This window comes from Cydia pomonella, chromosome 5 (assembly GCF_033807575.1).
Source record: "Cydia pomonella isolate Wapato2018A chromosome 5, ilCydPomo1, whole genome shotgun sequence".
Classification (NCBI taxonomy): Eukaryota; Metazoa; Arthropoda; class Insecta; order Lepidoptera; family Tortricidae; genus Cydia; species Cydia pomonella.
In genome coordinates, this window is record NC_084707.1 from 12,898,317 (window position 1) to 12,904,316 (window position 6,000).

Below are 6,000 nucleotides of genomic sequence, written 5' to 3' on the forward strand. Positions count from 1 at the left end.
AACTAGTTTCTTCTTAAAAATTGAAAGATACGTATCATTATGTGTTTGATTTCTTAATAGATTAAATTCCTGTTGATCAACTCAATAAATTAACGTGAAATCAACCCTCAAAGTATGGCATTGTCACTTAAAATCTATTTACCATGTGTCCCCAAGCATGGGAGACTTGATCCCTTCGCATCAAGACATCTTATTGGCGGAAATATAACTGCTAAGTATGGAAGATACAGTATATATATGTTCGTTGTGTGTTTACCTAATTCTAGATGCATTGCTAGTTCCGATTTGGGCTATATAATCTGTGAGAATCTGGTATGGGGAGACACGGTAAAAATCTGTTTACCATGTGTCCCCAGAACCTGGGAGACTTGATCCCCCAGGATCAAGGCTCCCAACCAGGGGTAAACATGTCTCCCTTATACAGGGGACACATGGTAAAAGTCTACATTATGGCATTTCTTTAAATAATGGTCTAAATTGTTGCACAATTCTGTTCTAATTCAAAGTATTCATAAATAGATAAATTCTGAATCGTATGGTCTATAAAGCTTTTCAATACTGCTAATAGTTTAAAAAATTTAGTCTAAAATCAAAAGGGGTGATCAACCCTCCCCAGTTTCCCCTATCCGTTATAATATCCAAATCGTCGTAGAAAAACTGATATTTTATCAAATTGTTTTGAAACGACAACATACCAGTTTAAAACATTGCCAATGACAGACAACGTCAGATTAAAAAACATTTACTGCCAGACAAAAAACGGCGCACTACCCCAGAAACCGGTGGTCTATAGCTGCGTACAAAACAATCCGCCCAGCGGGTTGTCCGAACAAAGTTCACGAGCGCCCACCAGGTGGGTTCCTGGCAGTGAATGTGTTAAGTCATGTTTTTTTTTCTATCGAGATATGACCTAGCTTCTAACGTAAAACTGGAGTTACGCCATTTTAGAATTAGTACACATTAAAAAAATATAATACATTAAATACAAATCCTAGTGGAATAAATAAACTATTAGCGTATTCCTCGTTTCAATTAAAATGTAGAGAACCAATAAAATTATAGGGTCACAAAATTGAAATGTTGTCCATTGCAAATATATAATGTAAACAAACAATTTTACCTTAATTACTTCGTAATCTCGCACTTAAAGACTACCATGATCTTATCAACACGTTATATAAAGATTTTTATTATATCCATTATTACTTAAAATATATGTTAATTGTTAATTTTCAGAGATAACAACCTTCGTAAAATTAGCCCACAAGATGGCAGAACCTACTATGCACAAGAAAACACGTGACGTGTACATGTGCATGTTTATCGTCCCGATTCAGGCCACAAGATGGCAGATCCTCCAACGCGCACGGTCCCTATGGGTAAATGCACGTCTACAAATGTCCGTTTACTCAAATTCTTAATGTCGGCGATTTCACTATATTTACAGGCTACCTAAGTAACAGTTTGATGAGCGAACTTTGTGGCTACCACCAGTTCGGCACTGAAATAAACGCTATCTATTTTTTTGCTAATTTACTTTCTATACATCTCGCTCGCACTTATATGCGAGTCTCGTACTCGAGATGCATAGAAAGTAAGTTACGTTCTCGATAGCATATATGTCAGTTTTGACACTGTCAGTGACTCATGGCACGGGTTATGGAACTCAAATCCACTAGGGCCACCACCAATCAGGTAGTCTACCTTCCATAGGTACGGGTACTTTTGATATATAGAAAACTTGATAATAATGGGTGTCCCAAAAAGAACGCAAGATTTGAATTTACGAATATACGCCGATTTTATGCAAAATGGTCACGGATTTTTTTGACAAGAGTGCGTATGAAACAGCAAAGCCGTGGAGGCCTTTTGCCCGACGTGTTATTCCACAAATAAACCTATTAAGTGTATTTACCTAGTTGGTTACTAAATTATGTTACTGCAAAAATCTTTATCTACATAAAATATACGAACGAAAGTTGAATAAACTATATATTAAAATGAATTACACAAAATCAGGAATTACATATGACAATATCATTCAAAATGGTCTACTCTGGCCTTGACACAAGCCCTCAAACGACGAGGCCAGTCATCAATAGCGGCATGCACGATTGTCATTTCTAATTCCGTCACTGTCTTAACTATCGCCCGCTTGAGGGAGTCAGGATTTGTGTGGGGTTTAGCACAGGCTTTCTCCTCAATAACCTGCCATATGGCATAATGCAGGGCGTTAAGGTCCGGGCTGGAGGACAGCCAGTCTTCGTGGGCAATAAAGTCAATTTTGTTCCTTCGAAACCAGGCTTGAGTTGTTTTTGGCAGGAGCTGAGTCCTGTTGAAAAATCCATGGCTGGTTTTGAAATAGGGTGTGGCTTAAGGGCTTCACTATTGGTTAGAGAACGGTTTCCTGGTAAACTTTGACCCCAGTTTTCACAGAAATGAACCTGTGTTAGCCCTGAGTATGACACGCCCAACCAAATCATCACATAAGAGGGATGATGGCCTCGTTGCACTCTCGGAACAGCCGCAATCGCCTCTTGACTGTTTTTTGCATACACTCTGTCATTCTGGCGGTTACAACATTCTTCAATGGTAAAAAAATTTTCATCTGTAGGTAAATAGTATTTTTCGGTGGCCATTTTGTGCGTACCGCTTCAATAGCACGCGAGTTCTCTCTAGCCTCAGACCTTTTTGTCTGCGGTAAGCGTATAGTCCAAGGTCTTCATTGATAACTTTTTTTAGGGAGCTTCTCTTCACAGACATCTGTATTGCCAACAACTTTTGCTTCCGGACGGGGTTTCTTGCAATTCTCGCCTTCACTGCCTTTATTAGAGCTGGGGTCCGAACGGTGCGTGGTCTTCCAGACCTCTTGCGGTCATTGAAGCTCTGAGTACTATTGTATCTATTAATTGTGCGATAAATAAATTGTTTGTTGATTTTTAGGTTTTTAAGCAACTTCAAAATCATGTTTGGCGGGTGCCCACATTTGTGCAACGCAATTACTGCGATACGATTCTCTTTTAGGCCCCAATTCATTATAGATACGACGAGATAAGCGTTATGTGAGGTATATAATTATAGCTCACAAATCCACCACATTGTCATTTTTTATTTTTTCGGTAGCACTTGTTTTAACGGAAATAAAGAGGTTGCAAATCGAGTAACAGAACTTAGTAACCAACTAGTTAATGATTTTATAAACAAGTATTATTAAAACGAAAAAAAAAGTACTTCCTATTTAATTCAAATTTTGCGTTGTTTTTGGGACAGCCATACATACCTACCTAAGTAGGTACCGATATTTTTGTACAAGTTATTTATTTATTTAAACTATACAAAATATGAACAACATTAAACAAATAGCGGATTCAAAGCCAAATGGCGTTCTCTACCAGTCAACCGACGACGAAAAAAACTTTCACTTTACTATGCCATGGCCTATCATGCTCTTGACGAATTGTTTTAGGTATGTATTAATTATTTTACATTAAACTGGGGTTCAATGTCCTACAGAGTTGCTTTTGTTTTGTTTCATTCGATTTCAAAATGAAACAAATTCTACTCTATTTTCTAATACAATTGACTCAAATTCGATTGCGAATTTTCCTTGTATGGTGAGCCGCTAGAGGTTAGATTTGATAGGTATGCGATTTATATTATAACTTATGCATTACATACGATGGAGGAAATAGCAAATAGGCTAACGGCTAAAACTGCCCTCCGAACACATGGGGTTCTCTTTGTTCCTTTTAAATTACGGAACCCTAAAAGCCTGATGAAAGCGGCCCTTAATTTAGAAAGCGCGATCAATGACGGGTTGTGAAATGGAAGGGACCGGTGTGAACACGTGCAAATGACATTCAAACAAATGAAGATTTTCTTGCCCAATAGCCACAAAGCCAGTGAGCAATGAAAATTAGATATAAGTAAGTTTATCAGTTTCTAGCACGTTGCTTTTGATGAAATCGATTTGAGACTATAAATGCGATAGATAGTATAACTCTGGCAAGCTTAAATGTAGTAAACCCTCTGGAGTTGCAGGCGTACATAGGCTACGGAGACTGCTTACCATCAGGCGGGCCGTATGCTTGTTTGCCACCGACGTAGTATAAAAAAAAATTTGAGAAGTTTTCTATCTGGTGAAGTTTTGTGCATGCTACCGCTTATCTTGATATTCACTACTACACTCCGCGACAAAACTTTAGCACACTACATATTTTTCATTGAAACTCTTATTAAAAAGAAACTTTAAGCTTTTATATTCTACGATTAAAGATGTTTAGTCAAGGTATTCATGTAAACATTAAAAAGAGACCGCTATTGTTTACTCATAGGTTCCGCGTAAGATCATGCCGCCCGATCGCCGCGACAAAACTATAGCACACATTCAGTGTGCGGTTGTCTAGCAAACGAATAACACGCGTTGTTTTTGTTTTGTAAATACCATACGTCTGTGACAATATTACGTATTAAAAATATTAGTTTATTTTTTCATTTTTCCATCATGCCTCGCGGAAAAAAGCTTAGTACAGTTGAAATTAATATTATCAATAATTTAAAAAAACTAAATTATAATGTGTCACAAATAGCGAAAACAATAAATCGATCTAGAAAAGTCATCATCAATTATTTAAAAAATCCAGTGAATTATACAAAAAAAAATCCAGGAGGCCGGCCAAAGTCCATAAATGATAGAGACAGACGAGCAATTTTACGAGTAGCTTCAAATTCTACATTAACAGCGAATCAAATCGCTTCTGCAGCTGGTGTAAACACGAATGTAAGAAATGTTCAACGTCTTCTGCACGACACAAGGCATCTGAGTAGAAAGAAAGTGTTGCAGAAACCCCCTTTAAGTGCAAAACATAAGAAAGATCGCTTACAATTTGCCGAAGAACATATCTCATGGAAAAAAAAGTGGCGTCATGTAATATTTTCAGATGAAAAGAAGTTCAATTTGGATGGCCCTGATGGATATAAGTATTACTATCATGATTTAAGAAAAGACGAGATGATTTTAAGTCGGAGACAATTTGGTGGAGGAAGTGTGATGTGTTGGGCTGCAATAGGCTTTGAAGGAAAGACTGAAATAAAATTTATTTCTGGAAAAATAAATAGTGCAAGTTACATAAAATTGATCAGTGAACAGTTAGCCAAATATGGAACACAAATTGGAGGTCAAAATTATATTTTTCAGCAAGACAATGCGACTGTTCATACTGCAAAACGTGTTAAAGACTATTTTTTAGAACACAATATTCAAATTTTAAAGTGGCCAGCGCGCTCCCCTGATTTAAATATAATTGAAAATTGTTGGGGCAGACTAGCACGTGCTGTATATTCAAACGGTAAACAATTTAATAATGTTGAACAACTAAAACAAGCTATCGAAGATGAGTGGAGTAAGTTAGATTAGGACTATGTTAAAAATCTATATGAAACGCTGCCGAAGAGATTGGTGGAGGTTTTGAAAAACAGAGGAGGATACACTCATTACTGAAATAAATAGTAAAGATGTCGAAAGATCAGTTGTTTTATTTTATTTTTTACCTAACTGTGCTATAGTTTTGTCGCAGTGATCGGGCGGCATGATCTTACGCGGAACCTATAAAGCAAACAATAGCTGTCTACTATTAATGTTAATATGAATACCTTGATTAAACATCTTTAATCGCTAAATGTCAAAGCTGAACGTTTCTTTCTATTAAGAGTTGCAATGGAAAATATGTACTGTGCTAAAGTTTTGTCGCGGAGTGTACATCGAATATTGTGAACATGTGTATACATTCAATTTTTGCTGTCATTGAGAAAATATATTACCTACAATTTGAATTTTCACCAATATAATTCTCGAGGTTTCGAGTACCTATCGATAGAGACAGTCTTATTGAATTACATATAGCTTTTTGTACTTATTGTGATCAGTTTCTGTTAATTTTATAAATTAAGTAGGTACTTAGGTTAGGATATCTATCCAGTGATCAAATAAAAAATATGAAA